We start from the raw sequence: 13,015 nt of genomic DNA, 5'->3' as shown, positions 1-13,015 counted from the left end.
CTCTAGGCTTAGTCCTCAAGAAGGAAGTGGTGGAAGGACAGAAAACTGGGCAGCTTGCTGAGGGATTTTGGTATTTTTCATTGAAAGGGTTAAAGTAGATCGGTCAGGGAAAATCACAACTCTAAACTTTGTATTAATACTGTCATCTTTATGAGAGAGGTGACTCAAAAGCAAACAAAACAAAAACGAAAGGCTTTTTTTTTTTTTTTTTTTTTTTTGGTCAGAGAAAGAGAGAGCACAAGCAGGCAGAGAGGCAGGCAGAGGCAGAGGGAGAAGCAGACTCCCCACTGAGCAAGGAGCCCGATGTGGGACTCAATCCCAGAGTCCTGGGATCAGGACCAGAGCTGAAGACAAAGGCTTACCCAACTGAGCCATCCAGGTGTCCCCAAAATGAAAGGCTTTCTAAGGACATGAATCCCAAGTATCTTCAAATCCCTAGAACTGTTCTTATAGGAAAATAGTAAATGACTCTGAGCAATATCAACTCATTTATTCCTTGTATCCATGGCCAGTCATTTAGAACATATGTATATAAATATGTATGTAAGTATGAACTCATGCACTGACCTTGCGGAAATAACATGCTTTCATTTTAAAGGGAGTATTTCTGTATGTGTAAATATTTTTCTTCCCTCCCTGCTTGTGTTAAGTGTTAAGTGTCACTGTTTCTTTTCCGGTCATATATAAACACATGCAAAAAGACGGCAAACTGCAAATCCTTCAGCTAGGGTCATTGGACTTACTGGGAACTTTGTGTTTTCACTCAGTGGAATTGCCTCTACCCTCAAATGAGAAAATTTTCCACTAGGAGAACAGGTGCAGAAGGAAAAATAAAATCTTAAAGTTCAGTTTTCTGGATGGGAGGTTTCTTTTATCCCAGTTAACTAGGGTCAAAGTCATTTTTGTCAGTGGACTTAAAATAATTAATCGGAGAAACTGTATCCTCTAATTAACTTGAGGAACATCAGTGCAATGGGCCAGCCACTCAAGGCAATCAGATGGCGAGATGTTGCCTCTTTGCTAGTATGGGAGAGAGAACTGTGGAGTCAGAAAGGGAAGAATCATCTGTCCCGCTGGAGGGTGTGCACCATTTATCATGCTGACTGGGCTGTCATATCAGTGGGAGGACCCTAGAGAGCCCTGACCGTGAGATTGAAGGTTGGTGCCAATTTACAGCAACACAAATGCATTGAACAGGAAAGAGATAGCTCCTAATCTCTTCAGTTTTCTTACATTACCCTGAAGGCCAGAGAATTAAATGAAATAGTAGCTGATGACAACTTTAGAGGGTCCTGAATGCATGACAGGAAAAGTATTAAAATAGCTCAATAGTTTTATTGTATATGTGTGTTAATCTTGCCCCTGAAAGAGGAACAAGGGTAGGAAATGCTGCCTTTTGGTTATACCTATTCCTCAGTGAGAAAATGATACACTAATTCTGTTTGCCTGTCAGATTCTTATGCAGGCACAACAGAAAAAAAGGAACAACAAGAATCAGAGGGAAGACTGAACCTAAAGATAACTTGCCACACACATTATCTGGATAATGGGACTCACAACTTGTTGGTGTATCTTTAATGCCGTCTAGTGAATCCAATAGCCTACGCCTGCCAGCAGTGTATGTAGGAAAATATATCTTAAAAAATTAAAATTAACCCCTGGTCACATTGGGCAAAGTAGTCTCTGTTTTATGGAGACATGTGGTTAGTTTGGATAAGATTAAAACAACCAAGCCATTTCAAGACCATATTTCATAGAAAGTGAGCAAGTCCACAGCCAAACAGGCCCTTCTAGGCAGGCCGGTATCCCATTTGCCAGATTACGAAATTGTCGTTGAAAGCCTACTAAGTTCCAGGAACTGAATCGGGTCCTAGAAATGCCAAATTTCATATTCTTGTTTTTGTTCTTAAGGAAAATTTATTAAGGAGCACTGAAATGAGAGACAAGAGCTTCAGCTTGGGGGTCAAATAACCTGTTTTAAATCATGGTAGAGACACATGAGCAGTGTAAATTTGGGCAAGTCATCCCTACTAAGTTTGTATCCATTTCTGAAAAACTGGGGGTGATAATAGTGTCAGTCCCACAGAGTAAGTGTGAGGAGGCATATAGTAAGCATTCAACAAATATTCACTTCTGTGGGCTATAATCATCTGATGTGTAAAGAGTTACAGGAACAGATGAGGAAGCATTTAATTCCATAGGAGAAGGAAAGCTGAAATAAGGAGGTTTAATATCTGAGCTATGTTTTAAAATATGAATAAAATTTGCCTGCTAAAAGTGATGATCTTAAAAGTGTGAATACATCAGTTCAACTCAACTAACTCAGACAGGTAGTTCTTTTTTCTTGGTTAGAGCATGGAGATCAGAGGTCAAAATCAGAGTAAAAATTAGAGCTTCTGTGTGTAATGTAGAAATGTCACATCACACAAAGGGAAAATTATTATTCTATGACCTCAGGTCATACCCTCAACTCCTACTTAATGAACATTGATAATCCGTGGGCTGTTTGAGTGTTAATAGGGTAGGTTAAGCCCATGGAGAGTTTAGGATTATCAAAAATAGCCAAGATCACAAGTATTATCTTCTACAATACTTGGAAGATACCAAATTAATAAACCAGGAGACATTATATTCTGTTTTTCTTTAAAACTAAGATCAGAGGAAATTCTCAAGTTGAAACACAGACTACTCAATTATCCAATAAATATTTCGTGGATAACTATTATGCAGAAAATATGCCAAGCCCTGAGAATACAAAATAAAAACATAATCTAAGATCTAGAATTTGCATTTTAGAAGGAAATGTTTATAGATTTGAATTAGTGTGAGTTGATGATTTATAAATTTATGGTACAACTAAGCTCCATTTCATTTTATAAATGCCCAAGAAAAAAGAATAGGTTAACTTTCTAACAATGCATACAAACAATGAAAGACATTGATCAAGGAAATAACTGATATATTTAATAATACAAGAATAACAAATTTCATTGAGCTATAAAAAAGATCATAAATAAAATTATAATACAATACAAATACAAATAGATTTTAAAGGGTTAATATCTATAATCACCTTTCATTTTGGTGATACACATTTCCATATTGATAAAATTCTCCCAGAGTCAAGAGATAGAAAACACCAAAAGCTTGAAAAATACTGTATGGGAAAGGTCAACCTCACTAGTAATCAAATAAATGCAAATTAAAATGAAGTAATATTTTTGTCTATCAAATTAGCAAAAGAAAATAAAGGATAATTTCATATACTGATGAGGATGTGGTGAGACATGTGTTTTCATGCACTGCCGGTTGTCAGTAAATTATAATGACCTTTCTAAAAAGTAATTTTGCAATACATATTAAGAATCTTAAATGGACACTACTCCTTGGTACTACAATTTACTATTAAGATGTATCATGGGGCGCCTGGGTGGCTCAGCGGGTTAAAGCCTCTGCCTTCGGCTCAGGTCATGATCCCAGGGTCCTGGGATCGAGCCCCGCATCGGGCTCTCTGCTCAGCAGGGAGCCTGCTTCCTCCTCTCTCTCTGCCTGCCTCTCTGCCTACTTGTGATCTCTGCCTATCAAATAAATAAATAAATTCTTTAAAAAAAAAAAGATGTATCATAAGAAATTGTTGAGAAATTTGGGCAGTGACTTATGTAAAAAAAAAAATAAACTTTTTTATACTAGTAAAAAAAATAAATTATGACAATAACATAGGTATTCCCAACAGAAAGATAATTCAATAAATTCTGTTATATTCTCAGGCTGAGATACAATACACCCTTTGCAAATGATGTTTTTTAAAGGGAAATATTAGGGGTGCCTAGGTGGCTCAGTTGGTTAAGTATTTGCCTTCAGCTCAGGCCCTGATCCCAGGGTCCTGTGATCAAGCCCCAGGTTGGGCTCAGTGGGGAGTCTGCTTCTCCCTCTCTCTCTGCCCCTCTGCCTTCCCCCAGTTTGTGCATGCTCTCTCCCTCTCTCTCTCTGAAATAAGTAAATAAAATATTTACAAAATCAAAAAGTACATTTAAAAGGGATCCTGATATAATACTGTTGAGGAAAAAGACAAGTAAATGGAGATTTTTAGTCAGCGAACTAAGTCAAGAAAAAGAGTGTTTCTACTATTCAGAGTTACACTGGAAATCAGAAATAATCCAAGAGATTATTTTTACTAATTAATAAGAGCATTTAGCAAGATTCTTGGGTATGAAATCAATATACAAATACCAAAAGCATTTTTATTTTCAGATAATATGTACAAAAGGTAATTTCAAAAGAAATATCAATTGCAATAATAATAAATAATATACAGAGGAATAAATTTTATAAAATATGTGTAAGAACTTTGAGGAGAAAATTAAATTATAAAATGTATAATGAATACATCAAAGAGAACCTAAAAAGTAATGATAGGCCTGGTTTATAAAATTCACTATTATAGAGGTGTCAGCATTCTCCAAACTGATTTATGCATTCAGTTGAAATTTGCATTGAAATCCCAATGGGAAATTAACAAACCAATTCAAAGTTTATATGGATAAGAATAACAGGTCATCTTGAAATAGAAAAAGATCTGGCATGGAAGATCAGTGGGAAAGGAAAGACTCTTGATAGATAGTCATAGGGTAGTTGGGTATCTAATGATATAATATGGAAGTGAACTTATACCTCATTCCATATATAGGAATTAATGCCAAATGGATAAGAATAAAATGTGAATAGCAAAACTTTAACCTTTTAGGAAAAAAACAGTAGAGAATCTTTATGTCATCAAGCCAGGAAAAGATTCCTTGAATAAGACATATGAAAACAAAAGCTATAGTAGAAAAAAAAAATTTTTTTTAATTTATTCACTACATTGAATTAAACCGCTGTTCATCAGAAGATGCCATTTTTTAAAAATTTTATTTATTTGACAGACAGAGATCACAAGTAGACAGAAAGGCAGGCAGAGAGAGAGGAGGAAGCAGGCTCCCCACTGAGCAGAGAGCCCAATGCAGGACTCGATCCCAGGATCCTGGGATCATGATCCGAGCCGAAGGCAGGGGCTTTAACCCACTGAGCCACCCAGGTGCCCCAGAAGATGCCATTTTTAAAATAAAATCCACACCTGGGAAAAGATGTTTGCAACACATACAGCTTGCAAAGAATTAATTTCTAGAATCTATAAAGAGCTCCCAAAATGTAATAAGAAGAAACAAACAAAAAAGGCTAAAGGGATAGGAATAGGAAATTCATAGACTAGGTAACAGGAAATGGCCACCAGTCCATGAAAAGATGTACACCCTCAGAAGTAGTCATGGAAATGCAAGTTGATGAGATATCGACTTACAGGTACTCAGTTTGGAAAAGATTTAAAGACTGAGAATATAAATTTTGGTGAGGATATAGAGCAATAGGAACTTCATAATGGGGGTATAAATTGGTATAGTTAAAAATGTGATTTAAGTCAATAATATAATTGACATTTTAAAAAGAATAGGGACTACTGAAAGGGAGCAAAGGTAAAGATAATGCCCAAAACAGGGAAGTGTGAATGCCAGAAGGGCAGTAACTAGCAGGTAAATTATTTCTGTTCAACCCATAATCCACATCTTAGACAGAAATAAACACTTTGTTAATTCATTTCCCTATAATTTTTAAAATGGAATTTTTAAAGGATTTTTTTCTCCCATGATTTTATATCTCCAGCTTTATAATAATCATGGTAGTGGACACCAGTTGCTTCATCTGTCCCCAAATTCCTTTGGGGAATGCACCTCCTCCTTTGGGATACATTAATTCCCCTGCTTAGGCATTCTGGGCTGATATTGTAAAACCTTAACTTCACTAACCGCAGAGATTGGTCGGAGACTAAGAACCTCGTATCAGAGATAATGAGTCACAGGCCTTCTACAGAAGGCTAGAAGACATAAGTCTCATAGTTATTAGTGGCTGTGTTTCCACGGATGTGGAAAAATCTGGACTGAGAGAATAAAGTTTGAACATGTGAAGAAGCAGAGATGAAAAGAGGAGGTAAGATACTTTTTTTGTTTTTAAAGATATTATTTATTTGTCTGACAGAGACACAGTGAGAGAGGGAACACAAGCACAGGGAGTGGGAGGGGGAGAAGCAGGCTCCCCACTGAGCAGGGAGGCTGATGCAGGACTTGATCCCAGAAGCCTGGAATCATGACCTGAGCGGAAGGCAGAGGCTTAACCACTGAGCCTCCCAGGCACCCCAGGAGGTGAGATACTTTTGAGAGACTATGACTCCCTATATGAGGACTAGATACATTCTTGCCCTTCTTGCAGTTTCATTATGTGAGTCAATATATTTCTATTTGGGTCTAAACTAGTCTCAATTAAGTCTCTTTCATGAAAGCCAAAAATTTCTAACAAGAGCTAATATGAATTTAAAATCAATTTTCCCAAATTTATCATATGGGTGATTTTGTTTAAAATTATATAATGTGAATGAATAAAAGCACTTCTTGCAATAAGACAAAATCAAAATTGATAAATACAGTCACATTTATATTTTTAAAATGTAGTATTTATTTAGGTTATTTTCACAAACATTTATGATAAAATGAAATAAATTATGGTGAGCATTTCTTAGAGACATTTGATGCCACATAAAAACCAACTGTTTGCAATAATTGCTTCTAGTATGTGCTTTTCCAATTGTCTACATTCTTCTAGTTTGGTGATACAAATAGTTATCCATCCTTTTAAAATATTGGTTTATATCACATACTCTTTCAATATTATAAATATTGTCACTAACTTGAGGTTAGTTTGGATTTCTGGAGCAATGAGATTACCAAAAAAAAAGAGGAGGGCACCTCGGTGGCTCAGTGGGTTAAGCCTCTGCCTTTGGCTCAGGTCATGATCTGAGGGTCCTAAGGTCAAGCCCTACATGGGCTCTCTGCTCAGCGGGGAGCCTGCTTCCCAACCCCCCTACCTCTCTGCCTACTTATGATCTTTGCCTGTCAAAAAATAAATAATTTTTTTTAATTTTTAAAAATTAAAAAAAGAAAATTAAAATGCAAGTGACATACTAGAAATATATATTTGTATTATATGCTTTTAACAAAGAAAATATCTGAAAACATATGTTTTAAAACCTACAAATCAATAATCAGTGGAAACATCAACATGAATTTGAACAAGTGTAGGAGCATTCAGTTCATAGAAGGCAAAACACAAAAAGCTTTTAAATACATGAAAATATATTTAATCTCATTAAGAGTCATATCTATTGGTTTTGTTACTTCAAAATCAATTTGGTATGTACCTGTTTAAATCTTGCATGTTCTCTAACCTGTGATTCCTTGATATTCCCTTGGAATTTTTCACAAAAATGGAAAAAACTGTTTAAAGATGCTTCTTACAACACTGTTAATTGATGCTGAAAAAGAGGATAGAAGGTAACTGTCAATTAAGTATTTAATTATGCTACATATATTCTATAGACTACTGTTCAAAAATTGGAAAGAATAATTTGTTCACCCTGTACTAGCATGGAATATTCTCCAAGACATACAGTTATGTGAAAAATACATGTAACAGAACAATTATTACAATATTATTCAACTACTTTAATTCATGATAGTTTATTTGGGTATAGAATTCTAAGTTGAGTGTTTTTTCATTTCAATACTTTTAGAAATATAAATTCAATGACTTCTGATATATAGTTAATGTGATACCTACATAGTTAATGTACATCTCTATCTGTCCATTGTAGGCCTTCTTTCAAAATTGCATTAATTCTAAATGTCTACATTTCTAGGTATCTACATAGATTTATTGTTATTTATCTAGTTCAGCACTTAGTATAAACTTCCAATCTGAAAACTCACCTTTCTTCAATAATTGAAAATTCTCAACCATTTCTTTTGGAATATTATTGTACTTCCACTCCTTAATATCTATTTCTAGAACTCCCATTACAACATTGGAGCCTCTTGTCCCATCCTCTATTTCATTTGCATTCTTGTTATATTTTTTATTCTTTTATGTCTCTACAATTTGTTCTTAATGTTGTCTTCATTTTTATATAGCAGTCCCTTAACTCTTTCATTTCAAGTCTGTTATTATTCTCACCTATTGATTTTTGTAATTTAAATGACGGTATTTCTTATATTTTTAATTTCTATTTTCTAATTCTGGATTAATAATATTTTATTTTGTTCTGTTTTATGGGTTATTATCATTTTATCCTTTTGAGAGTCCTAAACTTATGGATTTTAAAGTCTCTATCAGATTGCTCTATAGATTTTTTATTGCATATATTCTTCCCATTGTTGCATTTATTAGTGTTTTTTGCTGGACTACTTTTCTTCATGCATTTGGAATTTTATGAGTAATTTCCAAAGACTGTTATCTCTTATCCCTCCTTGTCTGGTAGTTTTAAAGATGCTTCCGCCTCCCGCACCCCCCGAGCCCCTAGGGTATAATTTTTGTCTTAAATTGGCTTTCTAGGAGTTCTCTTCTGTATTGGGAATACAGAAAATCCAGTCATTGAACCAGAAGGCAGTTTAGCACAGTTCCTCATTATTTTGTCACTTGGCTCCCTCTGACCACTTTTGTTTTTTAACTGAATAAAAGCTACATCCCTGGGAAGCAGTCACAGCTTTTATCATTCTTCTTTACCAGTTTTGTGCTTGAGGACCCACTTGAGTCCAGCCAGATGTGAGGGATACTTTTTTAAACAGATCTGTGAAAAAAATTTGTCCATTAAGAATAAAAAATATTGGGGCACCTGGGTGGCTCAATGGGTTAAAGCCTCTGCCTTCGGCTCAGGTCATGATCCCAGGATCCTGGCATCAAGCCCCGCATTGGGCTCTCTGCTCAGCAAGGAGCCTGCTTCCTCCTCTCTCTCTGCTTGCCTCTCTACCTATTTGTGATCTCTGTCTATCAAGTAAATAAAATCTTTAAAGAAAAAAAAAAGAATAAAAAGTATTACATTGCCCTCTGAGAGGATGAATAGACAGGATGTAGGGGAAACATTTATGGCACTTTGACTGATGAGAGGTACTAAAAAAGTTGCATTTGGATCGGAAAGCGCAACTCTAATCTAACTAAATGGAAAAAAGTGATTAATATTAATAAACACAATTAATATGTGAAAGGTGCCAGAATTCTGACAGAAAAAGCAATTGACGTATGCATCATGTCTAACCTGAGTTTACAAAGAAATAAGACACTGATTAAAGGGACTGAACAAGGTACATGTTTTGAAGTAAATTTTTTCTTGTTTTGTAAATTTGCTCTGTTTGATGTCATATAAATTGAGACTTCTTATTTGTAGAACATACTTAAAAGTGTTATGTTTGGGTGTGAACAGGGAATAGCTAAAATCTGAAAACATCTTCATAGATTGAATTTACATAGTACCGATTCTAACTATTACACTACTAACTCAAAATAGCAGTACCTTGGCAAATTTAATGAAAAATACTTAAATGGCCCGGTAAATCTTGCTTAAATTTTGAAAATCCTAATTAAGAATTACTTTTATCCTAAAACAATAATAAGAATAGTTGATCAGTTCATTTGGCAAATGTTACTCACAAATGTTGCCTACAGCAAGTATAACTTCCTTAACATCCAAAAAACAAATTCAATTCCCAACAAAGATGTGTTACCAATTTTATCCAAATCCAATCTTTTTCCTTAAAAAGAAATCTTCCTTTCTCTAGCTTCATGATATTGTGTTTGAAGGACATTTTGTGAAGAGCACATCATATTATCCTTTGAGGATATTAGTCTACCAGGTATTCAACCTGGATTAAACAGCCCTGAACCCTCATCTTAATTTCTTCCCTTACATTCAGATGTGTCCCACACCATTTAAGAGACAGCCTTCAATGCTGCTGCTGTTGCTGCTGCTACTGGTGGTTTTAGTTCAGCTGTTTCAGTTTGATGGCAGCACACTAAATTAACTCTGAATGGAGACAGTAAAATTAATTCTCACTCTACCCCTCAGCCATCTCCAACTAAGGCAAGCACTGGCATTTGGAATAATTTTTTTTTTTCTGTCCCACAGAAATCCTAGCGCCCAGCCATGCAGAATTATAAAACTGAACCTGAAGAATGCATTCCCTGTAGAGACAAAAATATGTCCATTTCTCCTGTACAGTTCTATTTTACTGCAATTTGCTACACCACTTCTTGCAGCTGTTAATGGGGTTTAAAAACTTTTCCCCAGTATTCCCTGAGAGAACTGAAAAGGAATACATTTACTGGGATAGGATGATTGAGAGTTTAAAGACAGGGATACTGGTTTCAATTTTCAACCTTCCCACTAACTTGGGCTGCCACTTCTGGGGGCGACTTAACCTTTCAGGAGAAGCTCACCTTCCAGTCTGCCAGCTTTACATTCCTGCTCTGCCATTGGGCTACTCAGCTTTCTTTTATGAAAAGTGAAGTCTAATTTGCATAAACCTTTAATACCAAAGTTGGGATGGAGGAAGTTAAAGGGAGTGAGGCTGAGTAAGAACAATGAGTGTGTCCGTCCATGAAAGGAAATATAGGAAGACAGGGCCAGCAGCAGATTCTTGTTTAGGGTTCAACTACATGTTGCTCTTCTATTTCAGTCATGGACCCATAGTCTAAAAGGCTGCCTGAATTTGGGGGGATCAGTGGAACAGTACCATTTTTTCCATTTCTTATCCTCACAAATATTTTCATCACTGCTTTATTGCTACTTTTCCTATATCTCGTCATGGCATTTTGTCTGTCTTCATCCTAAACAAATGACCCTTTATGTGGTTGGTATGGTCATTGGAGCTACCAGCTTTATTGGCTAACGCTTTCCACACATGCAACGACACAAATTGAAGTTACAGTAATCCCTAGACCTCTTCATTAGTGTAAATGAGAACATGATTATGCTATATACGTTGACTGCTACTTTATACTTGAAAAGTTTAAATTATGAAATTTATAAGCCTAATCAAAATATTCAAAAGGAGTTTACATTCTAAATGGAAGACATATTCTCTTAACTTTTGTCTTTAAAAAAAAAAACCCAGCTGCCATCTATAGCAACAGAAGAATCAGTGACTCCCCTCATCTTGACCCACTGCTGGCAGGTTCAGCAGGAAGATTCAGGTGCAATCATTTTCGTTCCAGCAGAGTCCTATAAACAGGTTTTGAGACATAGCCTAAGATCACCTATTTACACTTGTCATATCGTAGTAAATGTCATGCACATTTTCAAAATGACAGTATCATTCAGGTGACATCCTCTTACCAGAGAGGTAACTTATCAAAGTTGGTTTCTGAAACTATCAATTTATCTTTAGCTTCAACCCAATAGCTTCAGTAACAATGCCCTTTTAGGTAGGAAATACCATGACATTTGATCTAGTCATGAAGAGATTGTATGTGAATTCACTTCTAAAGAAAGAAATGATTAAATACTTCCTCTAAGAGAAAGAGTAGAATTGAATTACTCCTTCCAAAAATGAAATTATGATCGATGAACTAATTAGCCTCCAAGATTTCCTTACAGAGAGATGAGGGAAGAGAGAAAAAATTCACATATACTACCCAAAAGAATAACTAAGTACTCATGGTAAACGAGCTAAGGGATGTGGGTAATGCGAAAGTGAATAATTTGACAATATAAACTGTCATTGGAGGGTCTGTCATTAAATTGTCATTAGAACGGCCTCTTGTTATTGAGCGACACTTTTATGAAGAAAATAAATATTGCCAATCACAAGAAGACATAGAATTATACTTTGTAAATCTCAAGACACAATCTCAAGAGAAGTTTATTATAGTATTATTTTAGATGGAGAAGGCCACAAAGAGCACACTCTCTGCTAGAGCAGCTATTAGACAAACAAACTGATAAAAAGACATAAACAGGGGTGCCTGGGTGGCTCAGTGAATTAAGCCTCTGCCTTCAGCTGAGGTCATGATCACACGGTCCTGGGATCGAGCGCCACATGGAGCTCTCTGCTCTGCGGGGAGCCTGCTTCCCTCTCTCTCTCTGCCTGCCTCTCTGCCTACTTGTGATCTCTCTCTCTCTGTGTCAAATAAATAAGTAAAATTAAAAAAAAAAAGCCACAAAGAGTTCCAAACAATACTATTTATTCTAGACTACTAAGAGATCTTTAAAACTCAACTGTTTGTACAAAATTTCTTCATTTTAACAATTACAAAATCAGTATCTTTAGGGTTTCAGGATCCTGTTTAAATAATTATTTTAATTAAAACTATGTAGTTATATTATTGATTATAATAATAGAATTCTCTCTATGGTTGACCAACTTTCAGAAGACAATGTGGACTAAAACTAGATCATTACCAGTTATGCTGGGAGAAGGTGGGAAATTAAAGCCAGTCTATCACTCTAAATATCAGTTTTGTCAATAACTTTAACATTTTCTACCAAGCATGATGCCATTGAAGAAGAATTAAGACATATTTTCTGTTTTCATTTCCATACATCGCATTTATCTTTACTCAAAATTAAGCATCAGAAGGAAGAAAAGCAGCATTTTTTGAAATGACAACTAACTCGAGTTTTGGTGGTTTTGCTGTGACAATAGAAACAGATTTAAGTTCTAAATTGTCAAAGGGCAAAATAATCTCACAGTGAAATTGGAAAGCATTATAAACCAGTATAATTACCACCTAATGCCGAGACCAGACAATCTATGTATCAGTAAGTGGCACCACCTTCTGCAAAAGTTTCAAGCCCCAAACCCAGGAATCATTCCAGAGGCTTCTATTGCCCTCAGTCTTCAAATCTTCATCTCTAATCTACCAGCAAGTCCAAATGGCTTCACTTCAAAATTATATTCCTTGTTGGTCCATTAATATTCCTTCCTTCCATTTCCATGGCTATCACTCTGATTTAGGCCACCATCATTTCTCACCCATTTCATGGCAATATCTGGCCTTCCTGAGTCCCCCTCCCCCACAATCCATTCTCTCAATAGAGTGGTTGACTCTTATAATTGATATCCCCAGAATTTATATATCTAATTCAAACTCAGCTTGGCCC

This window comes from Mustela erminea, chromosome 12 (genome assembly GCF_009829155.1).
Source record: "Mustela erminea isolate mMusErm1 chromosome 12, mMusErm1.Pri, whole genome shotgun sequence".
Classification (NCBI taxonomy): domain Eukaryota; kingdom Metazoa; phylum Chordata; class Mammalia; order Carnivora; family Mustelidae; genus Mustela; species Mustela erminea.
Note: the sequence above shows the minus strand (reverse complement) of the source record.